This window comes from Perissodus microlepis, chromosome 8 (assembly GCF_051167445.1).
Source record: "Perissodus microlepis isolate ML-2025 ecotype Zambia chromosome 8, ASM5116744v1, whole genome shotgun sequence".
In the NCBI taxonomy this organism is placed as follows: domain Eukaryota; kingdom Metazoa; phylum Chordata; class Actinopteri; order Cichliformes; family Cichlidae; genus Perissodus; species Perissodus microlepis.
Window position 1 is genome coordinate 7,271,642 of NC_140468.1, and position 18,684 is coordinate 7,290,325.

Here is an 18,684-nt window from a genome sequence, read left to right on the forward strand (position 1 = left end):
GACCACCTCATCTATCACACTCTGTGTGAGTACACTGTGGCAAAACCCCCCACACCAAAGCCAGTTTCCAGGGACCCCGTCAGGTATTTCTCATTACCAATTGGAGAGAGAATACCTTTTGTGTACAAATGTCTGTTTTGGCATGTTTGTTAGTTAGTGTGCATACTGATGGATGTGTTTAGATACAAGGCTTATAAACTGAGATAAATTATGTTGTCATGTTTTTCTGTAAAGTGTCAAGTGTGGTAGAATATGGTTGCTTTCTCTCTTAAAGACTGCTTAATTAGCCCTGACTGCAGATTTCTGGAATGATGCCGAGAACATGCCCCCCAATATTAATCCAATCGAGACACAAAATAAATCGAGTTCTTGCAAAGAAAAACCCCTTTGTAAAATTATTAAACACGACAGCAGTACCTCAGACATGAGCAGGTCTTGTTTTACTCACTTACTAATATTTTGAGTTCATACTGCCATAAAATCTTTTGTGGTAAACTTCATTATCAGTGGCACATGCAAACACGGTGTTATGATCTCAGTCTGCAGCGGAACAATATAACTTCTCAAAACAAGGACTAGTAAGTCAGTATCAAGGCTTCGTTTTTTTCCCCCCCACATAAAAGGCCATTTTGAGTTTGCATTCACAATGATTATTGCTGGTTTGTTAAATAATGCATAAGACCTGTTGCCTTATCGTCTTGTTTTTAGTCAAACTTAATAAGAAAGCAGAGATTTTTTTGGCTTATTAAAATCATCAAAGATCATGTGACATGTTTTGAATGTGATGAAAAGCAGAAACTGCACTAAGAACCTAAAGTCAAATGAGCAATGACATTTTCAGCAGGTTATTTCTCCCCAACAAAAAGACCTGGCCTGATATGAGTAAATATGTGTGCAAAAGTGATAAGAATGCCTTTCTGGAATATATCATTTTGTAATTAATTACTCGGTTCATGAATTTCCACAATAAATTCATGCAGAAAAGGTACAAACTGGTGCCTAAACATTTACCATGACTCAGCAAATTCAGTATCAGGAATCCCCAAATAAAACCTATCCCCATACAATTAGATGAAAGAGAACATCTTTCTTTTATCACCTGCTACACAGCTGAAATTTGAACACAGTTAGGTGTTCCAACAGGATATACATATACAAACCTGGTTTTAATGGGTAATAGAAGCTAATATTACATTTCTTGAATGACCTTGCCAAAACCCCTACCTCAACCCTACTGAAAAGTGTGTGGACTATGCTTAAAGGTTGGATCCATACTATGAACCCAGGCAGTTTAAATGAACTCTTGCAATTCTGCCAAGAAGAGTGGTAAAATATTCAGCTGGAATTATGAATTTTATATCAGAATCTTGTTGTTGGCTACCAAAAGTGTCCTGCTGAGGTGCAACTCGTTGAGGGAAATTTCAGGAGGTGTTTGCTTTAACCCTATGTGGATTAAAAGAAATCCACAATAAATCCATCTAGGTGTTGTTTTTAAAGTCTTTAAAGATGCTGTACAATCATCATCATCATCATCATCGCTAGAGCCTTGTGTTTATTTCTCTAACACTTGTACTAATTGTACTTCTACTAGTCTTCTCTTGGTTGTTTTTACTGATTACTGTACAAGATACATTTTAAATAGCGACATGTATTCATGTCCATGAAGCCTGACCAGTGTTGGAAATGTGTTTTCTCCACTAGAATAGGCCTAAATAAAAAGTTATTCAAGTCAACTGATTCAATTTCACGTGAAGTGATTCAAATTCAAAATGTCAATGCAATTATTCAAGTTGATAAATTAAACATTCGATATAAATGATTCAAACTCTCCATCTAGTAATTCATTTTCAGGGTCCGGAGGCATGTATTTTTTTGCCCATCTATTTGCCCTTTACAGTTACATGACTAAATAAATAAATAAGAAGCTGAAAAACAAGATAATCAATCTCCCAAACATTTAAATGTTGCACTAAATGTTTCTCTTTCTGTCTAAAATATGCCTTCAGCATACACTGCGTTTGACTTTACTTTTTTTTTTAAAGCTCTGAATAGATTTAGATCGATTTAACTTGTAGCTTTATGCCACAATCAAGCGCTGTGTAGAGTTAATTTTACCCCATTTGTTACTCTGGCTGATAGACCTGTTCTTTCATTGACTGATGGAAGAAAAGGATAAGGATAATGTCTGACACTTGCCAGCGTCTCCCTCCATCTATCATTTTAAATGTCAGGTGCCATGGTCTTCTGGGGGAATGAATGGAGGTTTGATTGGCATCGACCTTGTTTCTCTTGAATAATTATGAATGATTTAGGTATTAGTGGCTCCTTTCAGCATAAATAATTCAGAACTGAGTTCAACCCCCCTCCCGCCGTATGTTGCTCCGGTGCTCAGTTTGTTCGCCTGGTTCAAGTTTTTTTTTAATGTATAATAAGATGGCACTGATCACAAACACCAAATGGAGATTTTCCAAGCACATTTTAATTTTGGTTTAAGCGCTTCCTGAGGTCCTGAGACCGTTGAGGTTTTTACTTTGAAAGGCACAGCCGGATGTGGTGTGTTTGATGAATCGGGCTGACTTGACGCAGTGGTAGGCAGGGCATCGCTCCATGTTGCGGCGCTGCGTGGCACTGGGCACTGACTGTCTCACTGCTCCACACGCACACATACACGCAGATACGCATGACTTTAGTTGTGAATGGCCCAGACGCTTGACACGCTGGGTGGGCGAGAAGCAGCCGTGAGTCCGGCTCTGCTACCTGCTGCAGACCGAGCTTGCGCCGGGAGCACCCCGGGGTGTCGCTACTGTGACTGCACCCTGCGTTTGGACTGAATGTGGCCGCTTTGATCGGTGCAGTTATTTTCGGAGTCACTCTGTGTAAGCTATTTCGGAGCGACTGGAAACGCGCAGACTGGTAATTTGGAGTGAGGAGCCGCACGGAGCGCTGCAGCAGCAGCAGCATCAGCAGGCAGACAGGGAACCGGAGCAACAGCAGCAGCAGAGAAGAAACGACTGTGATGCCAAAGCTGGTCAGAAAAACAAAGGTTCAAGTCTAGAAAAGGTAACCCATCCTTTTCAGAGCTGTACCTATTGCCATTTTAAAGTTTTATTATGCCTTGAACGGAAATGTCTTAGAAGTGTCATGCTCCTGCAGCAGCCGATCTATAACCTTTGTAATGCCAATACCTCTCAGCCGCTTACAGTGGAAGCCAAGCCATTCAAGTAAGCCAATAAAAACCCAGCGTAGTGTTTAATGAGATAGAGTTAGCTGTTCCTTTGTACTCACTAACAAGCAGCCCCCTACCCCGCAGCATATGTGATTCATTTACTTTAATATCAGAACTTTGAAGCACATTGTTGTGTTTTCCTCTAACATGAAATGATCTATTGCTTTAATATATTGATAGGCTTATCAGTTAAAGACCAGGGAGACGCACCACAGACCTTGCTCTCACTCTCTTTAACAGGGTGTATTGATTTTAAAAGTTAGGCCTATTATCTACTCAATTACACAAATATATTTATCTTGTATGGAGAGTAGATTACACACATGGCATTTTCTAACAGTCTCAAGGTATAAGGCGGTCGCCCACCCAGCCAGCAGGCTGTCCATAAAGCAAAGAGGTATATATGGAAGAAGCTGTTCTTACTTGTTCTATGGCTCCAGGCCAACACCTACTTCACAGCACAGCCTATTATCTGACATCTGGTCCTTCTCTACAGGGACTTATGTGGTAATAGTATGTTTCAGCAAAGGCAGCTAATCTGGGTAATGTCTGTTGTTTGGAAGGGGAAAACATTTATTTCCCTATGATCACCATTCAGCACTTTATGTGGAAGAAAGTAAGTCTGTTTTCGATCGTGAAAACTTCAGATTTGTTGTTTCACAGTTTTACGGCTCTGATTTTAACACGGTGAAGATCTGTAAAGCGACAAAAAGCCTTCGCGGAGGAAAATGTCATTTTTAGGCCATATAGTTTACACACAGTTTTACAATTGCAAGGCGTCGCTTTTATAGCGGCAGAGAAGTGCTGTGATAAAGCATTTATCAGAAAAATAGACTGCAGACTAGTAAGATTTGGTTCCAGCACTCATGGTTTTTGTATGAGGCTGCAGATGACTGCTGTCTCGCTGTGCTCTGCTATTCAAGTTCTTGGTTGTCAGCTCGACTCACCATAGATAAAAGACAGTCATCCTCAAAGTGTTCTCTCATCACATCAGCGACATGCGCTAGTTTTGCTTCTCTCCTGCTACCCCGCTCCTCACTCACATATGTGAGTTCACACACAGTGTGGCGGTTTTCCATTATGAGATCATGATGTTTTTTTCTTTTTTTAGCCCACCAGCCCTAAACTTTTTTGTCTTTCCGTGCTTATCTCTCCCTGCTCGAAGGGGGGGCTGTGGCAAAGCCTTGTTTTCCACAGTCCAAGCCAACACAGTCCCTCCGTTCTTCCTCACCGACCGGCCAAAGGTCAAAACAAAAAGGCTCTGCTGTAGCAAAACGATTTCTCTGCACCTTAAGTTGACACAAAACAGCCCTCAAGTCCTTCACTGAACTCAAGAATCATAAATAAAACCTGTGCTATGTCGTTTAATCAAAGCTAACCCAAAGAGGCTCCCCTCTAAAACTCTGTTAGCACAGTGAAAGTAATTCATTGTAAAGAGTTAAGAATTTTCACATTTAGTGTATCATTAATCAATCGGCCATGCTAGAAATTGAATTTACGCGGAAGATAAAATCCCAGTTTGCCTCTTATTTGCATCTTAGTGAATAATTCTTAATAGAAATGTGCTCACAAAAACACTAAACACATTAACGCCTGTAGTGCTGATAGAGATGTTTACCTTCTTCCACTGCGCATCTGTTGGGTAGATGGCTTACATCCTGGTATTTATAAAGCGCTAACTATCCATAGAGGTTAAAACAAAAGGGTGGATTGTCAAAACATGTGATTTCATTGTATGTAAAACATGAATGGTAGTTTTGTTGGCTTGCATTGAGCGCTTTATATCTACATATGGTGAGTTTCCTCTTCCACAAAATCTGCCATACTGCACTGCTGTTTCTGTATAGTGTCCATATGTTCGACACACTTGAGGAGAGAGGGGTGACAAAGTGTTTTCAGTGTTCTCCACACTGGTTCATTTAATCTGAGAGATGTGTTTGTACTGAATGTCCTGGCACAACATGCCAACACAATCTCTCATGGTAAAAGTCTTATAATCTTAGAAAAAAAAAGTTAATCCACACTATGATTTCTTTTTTTCCGCTTCAACTAAGCAGCACCTGCCAGGGCTGAAAAATAAAGTCGGCATTAAATTGGTAAAAAACTGCAGTTCCGTGATTGACCAATGAGCCGATCCTCAGTCTTTGCTAAAATGCTCAAATTGGAGCAAAAATTAATGTTGTTGTTTTTTAAATAAGTCACTAACTCATCCTGCATTAAGACTTAAAGTCTTGTAGCTTTTTTGATAGGTAGATCTGCACAGGTGGATAGCAGGCAACGGTTTGGAGTCATTAACATTAACCTGTTGAATATCCAGAATTTGTGGAGTTTATGCATTTTGGACTCCGCCATTGCCGGTCCCAAGCCCGGATGAAAAAGGAGAAGGGTTGGGCATGGGGTAGCAACCACATCCCAGGTGATGGGCAGTAGCAGTATGCATTTTGGACCAATTTTAATGCAATTTCGTGACTTTAATCAATTAAAGAATGCTAACTTTAGCAGCCATCTTGACATTCATGCATGTGGCTGTTTTGAAGCCCTTTTCTAAATGAATCTCAATGATCTCATGCACATAAAAATGCATGTATGGTATTGCTTGTCAAACACAATAAAAACTGCCTCAGAAGACTTTGCCCTAAGATGACGTTTATATGGTTTCAGTTTTCCTGCAGTTATTGCTTTTGCTACACATGCGCACAGCTTTACAACATTACAGCTGCTTTTATTGCTCAGTCCATTAGTACAACAAGATGATTGGTTAAGCCCATTTGGGCTTCTGATTAGCTCTTTTGGTGGTTCGAGTGGGACAAACACCTTTCAGATGAGATATTTTTGAAGGATTCTTTGAGTGCCATATCTCCTCTTTATGGAATTTTAGAGTTACAGTAGTGTTGTTGTATTTGTGCTGTAGTATCTGCCAATAACTTGGAACTCCACCCTCTTATCCAAATATGGTCACTTGAGGCTCTAAAACAGTAGTGCACAAAGGTTATGTTACCTTGGTTGCTGCCATCTTTTGTATACAGACTTTGGCTACATATGACTAACTCGGGTTTTTACTTTACTTTGCATATATAATAAGTCAGGCTCATATAATAAGTCCTTTTTTAAGGATCTTGTCCTTGTCATTGGGGTGTCATATCTTGGACAAATAATACATTATTTTTGTTTAATTTGATGGACAGCTCAGTCATACAAATTCCTTTTTTTCCCTATTGACTCTAGTCTCAATGCATTTTAATGTAATTCAGCTGTGGGACATTTTTACAGAGGAGGTGAAATTGACTTCTTCTTAACCAGAAAGCCTCTTTCTAGTAGAAGTGCGATTATCGATCTTTCCACCTAATCCCTCGACTGAAATGCTTGAGCACATTCGTATTCTGTGGGTCAGTGAAAGTCAGTCTTGGAAATGTAGAAAATCACTGTTTAAATCAGCAGAAGAGGCTAAGCGTGTACAAGGCCAAGCAGTGCTTCTTCATGAAATATTACACTGAATGTAGAAAACATTAGTGCAGAGCATCCCCTCCACAAGTACAGCTTTTCTTTATTTTACGATTTAGTAATGTATAGACATCTGACTAACTCCTGACTTTAAAAGAAGCTGGAGTTAATTAAGAGGCTTCTAACCGCCTGAGAAAGAATCGACTGTTCAACTGTGCTTTCAGATACGAAAAGGTCTGTTGTTTAATGAGGTAAAACGGCTCTTTTGATGTGCATCCACGAGCAAGCCAGACACTACTGGGTGTTGCTCTCTGAGTCTTATCAGCCCTGAAAATGTGAGATTGTTTCCTGTATGGGGAGTAAAGGTATCGTTCTCCGGGATGTTTTGATTCATTTCCCTGAGCTGTGAGGAAAAACGGCACTCTTTATGCTGCTGTAATCAGGAAAAGCAGTCAAGGAAACCGGGAAAGCCTTTTGGGAAAAAAATGCTTGGCTTTTTAGTTTTGGGTACACTGCCATTTATTTGTGTACTGTAGGATAAATGGCAGTGATCATCAGTTTGGGGAAAATGTAGTGTGAAGGGAATTAAAATTGATATTTTGGCTATAATTTATTTCCTTCTTAACCAGTAACTCAATTTATGCCCCAAGAGTGGACAAGAAAATCATATTAGAAATGCAAGGCAAAGCAAACCACAGTGAGAGCATTATACACATTACTTTCCATAATGTGTATTCTTTGGGCTAATCTGTAACCGTCTGTTCAGTCTTCTTCTTTTCCCCTCTAACAAGGTTTCTTCTTTATTCAAATTCAGGGTGTTGCATTGCATTTGGGCCCCTCAAGGGTAATTTGCAACTATGAGTAATGTAAGTAAAACTGACTTGACTTTATACCCGCAAAAAACAGCCTTGGTGTCTCTGTGGATAAAGATATTCCAGATAGTTAGTAAAACACTCTGAAATTGGCTCATTTGGAAGAAACGACGGTGCACTGAACAAGGGACGGATTCTCCTCGGGCATGTCCCTCATTTCACTGTGGCCCTTTGATTATGTAATAATGATGCAGAAAAGGCGTCTTCTTAGCACTTTGTTCTTCCTTGTTAGTGACCAGTCTGTGAGGTAAGCCAGGCTGTTTCATCTTGGGCTTTCTGCTTTCCTGTCAGGAAAAACAGTGCTGCGCCTAGCTGTTGGAATCCTTTTGTCTGTACTTTTACTGGGAGTCAGTGACATTAATTGAGTTCCAATGAGGATAATTTGACTCTTTCTCACGTTGACTGTAACAATTCGCTCTAAACAATGCAGGAAATTGTATAATATACTGTTGAATACGGTAAATACAGACACCTGGATGAAATGTAATGACATAAAATAGTTGCATACTATGGCATCAGGAGTGAAAAGTGCTCAGCCTGACTCTAACCACATCAGAAGGGAACCAAGGGATGATGCTAACTTGATCTCTTTCAACACAAAGTGTCTGTGGTCCTAAAGCAAAACAAGTACTGTTACATTCAGAATTTTCTGAAAGTGCTCTGGTGACATCCCCATTTTCCTGAATCCAAACTGGGAGCTGTTTCCACAGAAGCTGAAGGCTATATTTGGAAACTCTAGGAACCTTAAGTAAGCCCCGTAGTCTGAGAGTGAAGTGCTTCGTTGGGATAATATGATACTATAATGGCTTGTCTTTGAGGACTTTATACAAGAAGAGAAGAACAGCAGAAATGTTGTGACAGGTATTTCAGTTATTTACAATCTGGACCGGTTGGATATGTAATGTTTTCTGTGTTCTTATGTCTGAGAACAGCGTGAAGATTTAGCTAGCAGTGGGGCAGAGCAGCGATTAAACAGCTCTGTGTTCATCGTCGATGTCGTTGTTAAAACATTGATCACAACAGCGTTCCCATAAACACGCGGCGCAAAGAGAAGGGGGGTTCTGACAGATTTGATATCGTGTAAAGAAAGAAAAGAAACAGACGCCAAAGTACATACACAAAGACACGCAGTTATATTTTACAACACAAAAATAAAAGTACAGCAGTTGTACGTAGGGGTTGAATCCTGCTACTTTATTGTAATTTAACAGCGAAAAGTACAAGTGTACTCACACTCTGGCTTTGAATAGAAAATTCCTAAATTTTGTCTTAGGAGTCGACTCTGTTGCTGCAGTCGAAGATCAAGCACTTCTGCGCTCTTATTTGTCACAAACAGCCACAAACGGCATACAGTCGATTTCTGTGGCTTTGTTACTGCAGAAGAACTATTTCAGCGAAACCACAACGGCAGCGCGGTAGTATTTTGGGAAATGTATTTTGTATTAAAACAGGTCTACAGTTTCATAACAGTCAAAACAGAATAGATTCAAAGAACGGTGCTTGTAAGACTGTCTGTATTTCTCAAACATGTTTTTCGCTCATTGCTCTTTCAGCCCGCCGAAACCAAAATCACAGCTGGATCGAAGTGCTTTTTTTCTGCAGTGGATGCAATCGGTTATGGTTTCGTAACAATAAATCAATAAATATTGATGCAATGCATATTCAGCTTTCAATGTTGTATTTTGTGCATCTAAAAGAAGAATTTGTTTATTTGCCCTAGTTGATTTTTACCATACACTTACAGCACTGTGGTAACTATGCACGTCTCAGAAGAGAAGGTGTATGACAACATTTGCTGTTTCAAATAAGTACAGATAATGGGGATAAATGGCTGCTTGTGGAGTCAGACATTCATACCCTCTTCTACAGTTTTCTTTGTTTCCCTACCAAAGCCTACATCCTTTTTCGTTGTTGACTTACTTAAAAAAAATATAGTAAATAATAAATGCACAAATAATCCTATGTCGAGGTCACAGTCTGTGTGGGCAAAGCATCTACCGATGGGAGCCAAACATCAGAGCTAGCTACTTCTAATAATCACAGTCATCATCATAATGAGAATTGGCTTGTTGGCACACTGTGTTTGCAGCGTAAACAGTAAATTAAAACAATTTGGACGTAGTGGAAAGCCTCATGGGTGCCAGTAAATTTCCTGCAGAAGAATTTCAGTGTTGTTCTGGTGTTTTGGCGGCTCAGTGTGAATGTAGAGAAGTGTCTGTAAATGGCCTTTAAAGTCTGAAAGATGCTGACGTGTAACAACCTGTTCAGAGTGATGTATTAGAATGAATATGGCCCAAGACCAGAAGCCTGTGCTGGGATGTGTGGGAAGTCATTTCTGCTGCTCTCCCTGTAGTTTGCACAGATATATATCATACTGGCAGTTGCTGCTGTCACTGGAGTCTTTGAGCTTATTTCTGCATTGCAACCTTAATGAAATCAAGTTAATCATTTCTTACTGGTCAAGCTTAAGAAGCACATGCATTCTTTTATGTCTGCTACCTCTTAGATTACGTTACATTACCTGGTTCTGCCATGATGGTCAGGCTTCTAGATAACAAAGATTGGATGTGTGGCTGTATCCAATCAGTCTGCCACTCAAACTTCCACCTGGGAACCAAAGATCCCTGTTAGCCTATTAAGCAGCTGCTTGACTCGGCCCCAGCTGCTGATGGCAGATGAATGACAGAGTATTTATCAGGCTTGAAAGCCTTGTCTCATAGCTGGAACAACAGCTACAGCATAATGCCAGCAGCTTCGACTTTTAAATGTTGTCAGGAGCAACCCGTGACCTCTAGCCCCTCACTCCAAAGATGTTTAGTTTTAGCGTCTTCACTCTGTCACCTTCTGTGCACACACGGCAAACACATCATCATCCAGGCGTTGTAACTCCTCTACCTTGAGTCCGTCGCTGACAGCAGCTTGCGTAACTGTTAGACGATCACGGGGGTCTTTGCCATCCATCGCGGGGTTCAAAACAAGACAAATAGGGGTGAGCGCCATGTCACCTACTTAATGTTTGTACATTGACAATGTGGCTGCCAAGGCTTTGTGTTGTGATATGTGGTCTGGTGTGAGGTTGTCAAAGAAACACTAGTGCTCTGTCGAATCTAAATAGCTCCAGTGTTGTTCTGTGTGGGGAGATGTGCCTCAGCTTTGTGATGAGAAGAGCCATTAATGGGTTAAGTTCATTATAATTTTCCAGGCATTTTTGTGTCTGTGGAATATAGTGGGCTCCTTGTTGTTAATACAGCTGCCTTCACTTGCTTTGTGTGCTAAAGCAGGGTGTGACGATAAGAGTAGGAGTGTAGAGAATAGGATTTTTATGAAAAGTAGCATTGTTGAGAGTCCAGAGACAGAATTGTTGTCAATGATACCCTTTGTATTTAGGAACTACAATGAATAAAATACAGTAAGGAAAAGAATTCCAGTGGCTGGAGAAAATACAGAGCAACCAGAACCCATCTCAATCTTGATACAGATACCAATTCTCTAATTGTTATACATGTTGTATAAATACATATGTACAGGTGGTTAAGGTTGTAGTGAAAGTGAAAATGCCATTGTTTTTTGCCATGGTGACGCTGCACCACTGTCTGCTCAGCTGTGTTCGTACTCTGCTACGTGTGACGAGTGTTTAACATGGTGGAACCGCTGTGCTTGACAACTACAGAAGCATCTTTTTTTTTATGCTCTGATAAAGATCTTTCATGTCAGTGCTTATCATACATCCGAAAGCACGACAAATAAAGAAAGCATCCTTATTTAAATGCAGTTGGTCTCCTCTTAAAGATCAACTTCCTGTGCACCTCTGCATGTCTTCCAGCGTTACTTTTGCATGTCCTGTTGCTGTCCATGGAAGTCTCTTTCTTACCACATGTACATCTGCACAGCGCGGACCTCAAACTTGTCCAGAAAGTAAATATCAACATCTGTGCTAAATATCAAAGTTTAATATTGAAGATTATCTTAGCAGATCAGAACATGGACCCAAGAGTCATTGGTAGGCCTTGTTGGGCGGATGAATAGAAGCACTAGAGGTGCTTCAGAAGGCACAAAATAACCTTAAAGGGGTGCTTTCAGACACATTTTTATGGGTTGAATCCCAGAACGTTTTGGACTTTGATTTGGCTTCTGACCACATTCTACTGCACTTTAGCCCTAGTCTGTACTGCTCTAACTTTAGTAGCATTTAAACGAATTTGTCAACCCCTGTTTAAAGGACAATAGTGGACGTTTATTCTCAAAGCATTTCATGTGACCTTAAATCTCTCAAGAATGAGATTAAGTTGCTGAACCCTGACCTCTGGCGTGCTAAATCAGTTGGTGTACCATGGATATTTTGAGTATTTACACATTCCTGTGAGTTGATGACATTAGTTTCTTATCAGCAGTAAGCAGGCTATTCTATTGTATTTTCTGGTTTGCCTATTTTGTGTCACCAAATCCCTATAATTTCTTTCCAGTAAACAAGTCTTCAGGTTTCCAGTCCAGCTTCTGGGTTTGTCTCAATGTCCTACAGTCTGATTCAATATAAAATTGAATGACACAAGGTGTACATTCAGTGGGATTCGTCTATTTTTACTGTCAGATTAAGCAAAAATTGCCTCGACAATTTTTATGAAACCCGGTAGAGCGATGAAGCCTGGGGAAAAAAGATGCTTATGAATTTCTTTACACATTGGTCTCTGTGGAGGACTGTGTACCATTCATGTTTTCCCCCTTTTTTTCCAGTTATAAATATTGAATATTTTTGACCAATATATAATCAACAGTGATTAGAACAATTGCAGAATGCGAGATCAAAACAAATCCCTAATGATTTTTTTTCTGAATGCAGCACCAAAGAGTGCCAAAAAAAGAAAATATATTTTTGCTAGTGTATCACAAACCCAGAGGCTTGCCTGGCTTAAGTTGATTAAAAATAGATTACATGCAGCTTGAAAAAATGTACATAAGTTTTAAAAAGAAAAGAACAAGGCAGTTCTACCTGCTCAACTGAGATCCATCAGCTTGTGTGCAGTAATTGGGGCTTCAATGATACTTGAATGTCAAACTTGTTACTGATACCCAGGAAAATACTTGTATTACAGGGAAGAAGAGAAAATTAAAGTCAAGTACATACTGGAAGTGTTTCGCAGCAATGTGGCAATCAGAAAGCATTTAAGTAAATGACATTCTGTGACTACAAGCAAAGTAACTGTTGCGGTGAGATTGATAAATATCCTGGAAGCAAATACATTAGAGGATTACCCGGCAACTGGAGCCTGGAATGTCCACGAGTGACCAGCCTTGAGCTTCAGAGTGATGTGCAACTATCAAATTGCTTCCAGTGTGTGCCCATCTTAACTGCTGATTGCTTGCAGACATTCCGGGCTCCCGCTGCCTACGATGGGACATCATGATATTGATGCTGTTCCAGTAATCCAATGGTAATTTTTTGTATCTTTATCGATCTACAGGTTATAGTGGGATAAATCATTGTGATCATCGTCGTCACTTGAACTATGAGGCACTTGATGGTAAAAAAGGTGAATTGTGCAAGAAAGTTTAAATTCCAGTAAATAAAGTAGGCTAAACTAAACATTGTTGAACTTGTGGTCATGGTATTTTACTAAGTACAAGTAGAATAAAAATGCATCTGTTTGAGCTTTAATTGAGTACACAGGAAGGCTGGCACTGGAAACTATTACCCCACAAAAGCATTTCAAGGTAGTAGTTTGAACTTGTACAGATTTCTGTTGCAATAACTGCATAAAAAATGTTAAAGTACAGTATAAGTTTTCAAAAGAAGCAATTTTGTAGACATAATGCTTGACTGAGTATATTGAATGTACTGCCTTCAAGCAGCAACTGTTGATTGAAGGACTCGTAGCTAAGTGAAGTGGCCCTTTCTCTGCTTACTGTCAGTGTGGAGCCCTGTAATGCTACGTGGCACAGCGTGCAGGCTATTTTTAAGACTCCTTTAAGCTAAACTATTGTGTTTTACTGAGACCAACATGGGTAAGCCACGCACACTTTGTGTACATGAATTTGAGAAAGGAAAGCACCTGCAGATCAAAAAGATTTTTTCTCAGTTCATGCAAATGTTAGTTTACTGACCACAATCCCTGCAGCTGCATGGGCTTGTCCTTTGCAATGAAAAGTCTCAGCTCTGGCTCTACTGGGGCATGCTTCTACCACTCTGTATTCTTTTCAAAACTTAGAGTAATGTAAGTAGAATGCAAGCTAATCTAACTCTGTATTTAAAGAATCTGTGCTTGTGTGATAAAGCGAAATATTGTGAGTTAACCAATAAATGACCTTCTTTACAGAACGCTGGAGCTCATTTTAATAAAAAGTGGCTTGTTTTCAAGGTAGGGGAGTGGTCTACTGCTTTAGCCTCCAGTCTCCAAAATATGTCCTTGTTCAGGCATGAGGGCTCATTGTGTTAGCAGTCAGGACACACAGTCCCCCCCCGAGTGTGTCTAAAAATACTCCACATCACCTCTGCCCCAAACTACACATGGATAAAGAGAAGCTGCATGTGCCTGGATGAGTGAACATGCAAATACACAGCGCGCAGACTGCACTAAATGCATTTCTCTTTGCGTCGAACACTTTACATCGCAACACTCTCAACAATCTGTACATGTAGCACTGCATGCTGACCTCTGGCATCAACAAGGCGGACCCAGAGGTCTGCCACTCACTGGATATTTTCTCTGTTATCCCATCTGGCACTAACTCCACGTTCAAAGTCAGTCAAATTACCTTTCTTCCCCATTCTGATGCTTGGTTTGAACTTCCTTAGATTATCTTGACCATGTCTATTTGCACTGAGTCTGTGTCATGTGATCGACAAGACTTACTATTTCTGTTCCTGAGCAGCCGAAACCGTACTAACAAAGTGGATAAGCAGATATGCTAATCCTGATATCACACCAATATTGGGCACTATGATCAGTTATTAGATGTCTGTAGAATATGCGATAGCCTAACTAGTTGATTCATGTTGTTTGGACAAGCAAAATCGTTGCTTTTCCCATTTACGTCTCACAGCCACATGTTTCTAATTTTAAGCGATGTGATTTCTGATTGGCAAGATTTAAAGGAAGCATGGCTTACGCAGTTCCTTGATGGCTCTTTATCCAGGGCTGAAAGGACACAGGGAACCAGCCTTCCCTCAAGGTTAGGGTCAGCTACTTTCACAGTGGGCGACAGGAAGCCAGAGAGACTGCCGTCTCTAAACGTCTAATGAGCCTCTAATTGATATCCAGCTGAAAACCCCACAGAGTGTTAATGCCAGTTCCAAGGAAACTATATTATGTCTTGTCTTCATTAAGCAAACAAGACACAGAAGGCCTTGAAGCATACATTTTTAACGTGGAGTCACAGAGGTAACGACACAGAAGTTGGCTAGTGACACGGTCAGTGTTTCCTGTGAGTCACATTATATATACACTGTGCTTTTTCATGTTTATTTTCAGGCTGGAGAGCCATTAAAAGCTGAGAAAATTAGCAGTAACTCTGCTCATTCATGTTCTTGCTTTGGACTGTCAGTCTTTATGCTTCCTCCACGTGTATGTCTGGTGTCTAGATATAAAAAGAGAGGCGGAAACAAATTTCACAGGGGGCTCTACTTTAGCTGCAATATTAGCAACTGAGTAATATTTCTTCATCACCCACCCTTTTATGAGATGTAACTGCGGTAATGAGATGAATTCTAAGAAAGGAGCTAATCCTGGGCAATGCTTTAAGCCAGCTGCCTAACCACATCCCATTCGCCATGCTGTGGAGGCTCCAGCTCTTCTGCCAGGACGGCTTACAGACTGTGTTTGCTTAAACGTTTCATTCATCTTGATTAACGCTGCATAAGATGAAGCTCAAAATAGCTGTTGCAGACTTTTCAAGCTTTGCTGAGTGTAGACCAGCAGATGGCATGTGTTTGTTTAGGAGGTTCGTAGCATTTTAAACTTGATGTCTCTTAATTCAGCGTGATTCGATAAAGGCATGAAACATTGTCATTCGAGCATGTACCTCCAACTCAAAGCGCAGCACACCTGCCGAGCTGCTGTTCAGATGTTCTATTTTTGTTTCCTGTGATAAAACGTTAAGCACATAAGCAGCTGATTTCTTAAGTAGGTGCTTGAGGTGTTTATGTTGTTTTACAGCTTATACTTGTATATCTAGTTTTGGCTCTTCTGACAAAGCAGTCCAAAACCTTTGTGCTTGGATGGCATAAAGTGCTTTTAAGCCTCTCTCTGATGGCTCCCCACAAGGCAGCATTAGCAACATGTTTTAATGAGCTGAAATCTCGGCACAAGAGGCACCATTTCTCATTTTGGGCCTGGGAATAAAGGTCATCTGTGCTTAAAGGATGCTGAAGAAGGTGAGTGTTGGAAAGAGTGCTGCGCCAGTTTAGGATTAAAGGCCAGACTGTCACTTTAGAAATTGCATTTTGGTCTCGGAAAAGTAATGGGGGGAAAAAGCAACTGTGCAGCACTTACACATCCATTTCAGGGGAAATGCCTTGTTGTCTTCTGATGAGAGTAGATTTATGTTAGAAGTTGTAGATAAAAGACTAATGGGCCTGACTTGCAGTAGGCAGCAGCAACATTGTCTCTGATGCTTTTTATTTTTGCAGTATGGTGGGTGAGAGCAGGTGATGAAGTACTTTTGGATACAAAGCCTATGTGGTCATGTTGGATTTTTGTACCTATAAATCACCTGCACGTTGCACCTACAAGAGCTCTTTGGCAACACCGAGAGCTGGTTTGGAACTCTGCACTAATTGAGTCAACAGCGTTGGCGACTTTTATGCACCTCAGTGGCTTTATGTGGCTGAATCAGTGGTTCCTAAATGTTTCCACTGTGCGCTTCACAGACTGACTTGTTACAACTGTACCACATTAGAATTCACCAAGGTCTTTTAAACACTGACCAGTGGTAGCAAAAGTTGAAAAGTGTTGGTTAAATTTATGCAGATGGTGGACGGGTGTAACTGCTATGTGGACAGGTGTCCTGTGTTCATTAAGTTCATTATGCACAGCAGCATGTAAGCTGAGGAGGCTGCATGCTGTGCGGTAACAGTGTTTGCTAACAGTGTTTGCTAATGACATGACCGAGGTTTGCAAAGATGCCACTCTAGAAGCAGAAGACACTCAGCAGCCATCTTGATAACCTCTTCAGGCAGTTATTTCATGTAAACAGGACCAAGGCTATCTAAATGAATGGGGAGAATTCCCTAAGTTTAATTCCAAGAAAAGACTTTAGTTACTTTGGCCCAAAATGAGGTTTAAAACACCTCTTGCCCATTGCAGGTAAACTTCTGCTATACTTATGCAAGGTTTGATAACATTGCAGCTTTACTTACACTTAGATTTAATTACACTTACTTACATCATATAATGAGTAAATTTGCTCATATGTTTCCTGGTTCAGCTCTTGATTGGCTCTTTGTGAATTACAAGTGATAAAGTGGGACACCCTGAATACCTTTACTGAATGCTACTACAGTTTTCCAGCTGCCAGCGACCTTTCGCTTGACAAGTGAAAGGTCGCTCGGTCGATACCAGCCAGAGACACAAATCCCTGTGGGGTTTATGTCAGGATGGGCGTCTTGCATCAAACTCTGCCAAATCAAACAGGTGGAGCTACCTGCTGCGGTGACCCCTAGTGGCAAGGGAGCAGCCAAAAATAGCTTCCTATGCTTTGATACCGTGCATCTCACCTATAATGGATTGAAAAAATTCTTGTTATTTTTAAAAAGTTTGTTTGTTTCTATTTCTAAAACTAATTTGAATTTCATTGCCTCTTATGTGGCCTGAGTCGGGGGCATAAAATTAATAACTGTACCAAGTTTACTCTAAATTAGTCTACAGCGTGTAATTAAAGAGCCCACCATATTAGTTTGCATTGCTTATTCTCTCCATCACCTGTCTTGATTGTTTTTTACTAATTTTAATTGGTGATTTATTTAAATATTTGTAAGTGATGTTAGGTTATCATATGTTTTATGTCCTAGATATCTCAGAAATAGAAAATGCGATCGGGGCCAAACGACCCTACTCTCTGAGCGTGTAGCTGCAGGCAAGTTTGTTTGAGTACCCGTTTCTCAAATTGGACAGAACAGTGGCTTCTTCATGATGTTAGCTTGAAAAGGCATAAATGAAGTGCTAGCCTTTACACAGAGGCATTTGTATTACATGAAAGCTGAAACACTCATGGCCTTTGAGGAGGAGATGAGAGGGAAAGCTTAAATGCCTTATTTATCAGTGAAATGGGGACTTAGTGTGTTGGTCACATAATTTGTTTTGATCTTATTTCTTGGCCTGTTCGGCTAATAACACAGAAGCCCAGCAGACAAAAGAGAATTTACTTTTTATTCTGCCAGATGATTAGGATTTCTGTGGATGTTTTTTTCATTTGGTGCACCAGGCTTAGCCGCAACAATCTGTATCTTTCTAAACCAGACAAGCAGCACAGGGACGTGTTTCGCCCTTCTTTCTCTTCTAATCATCATCTGCTGGGGGGCAGCTGCCCAAACAATGTGACCCTTCTGGATTGGAGTGACCAGGGGAGTGGCTTTCTATGGCTTCTGCTAGCTCTCTCTAACCCCGAACCATTAGCTGTAGTTCTGCAGACTGTTTCACTTGCATACGCACTAAACTCGCATAACCAGATCTCTTTGGAAATGTTATGTCAGAGAAATTCACAGTAAGAAAAATTGCAGTTAAAAAAATAGTGTTTGATAGAGGAGATGACATTTTATTTAAAGATCACGATGTGGGCTCTCACAGACATTTCATGTTTGCTTTCAATTAAAAAAGTCAAATGTTACCCCAAGCATAGCATCACAGACGTTATTTAGATTTCCCCTCTAAGCCTGCAAATCCCAGAACAAAAATATTTCTAAGCGTCTAACTCAGAATGATGGAGTTATTCTTACTGCCTCTCATGATTCCTGCTGTCATTTATTTTGACTTTTGGTTTGCTCAGCTTAATTAATGTGTTGGCAAGTTGGTGTAAAACAGATTAAGTCTTATAAAGTGTCTCCTACAGAGAGCAATGTGCAAACTATAATTAGAAAATGGGAAAAAAAGTATTCAAACTCTGTGTGACACCCTTGAGAAAACTTGATTACTGTGTTGCCGTATTCTTTTCTGT

The 18,684-nt window shown here is 40.3% G+C and overlaps 1 protein-coding gene across 6 annotated transcripts in view; it reads left to right on the forward strand.

The window, feature by feature from the left end:
• The first annotated feature begins 2,599 nt into the window (after positions 1–2,599).
• Positions 2,600–18,684, forward strand: part of tanc2b (tetratricopeptide repeat, ankyrin repeat and coiled-coil containing 2b) — a 162,655-nt gene continuing 146,570 nt past the window's right edge. For all 6 annotated transcript variants that reach the window (XM_084937264.1, XM_084937266.1, XM_084937267.1 and 3 more), the window contains exon 1: positions 2,600–3,060. The gene's annotated coding sequence lies outside the window, so the exon portion shown is untranslated. The remainder of the gene's footprint in view (positions 3,061–18,684) is intronic.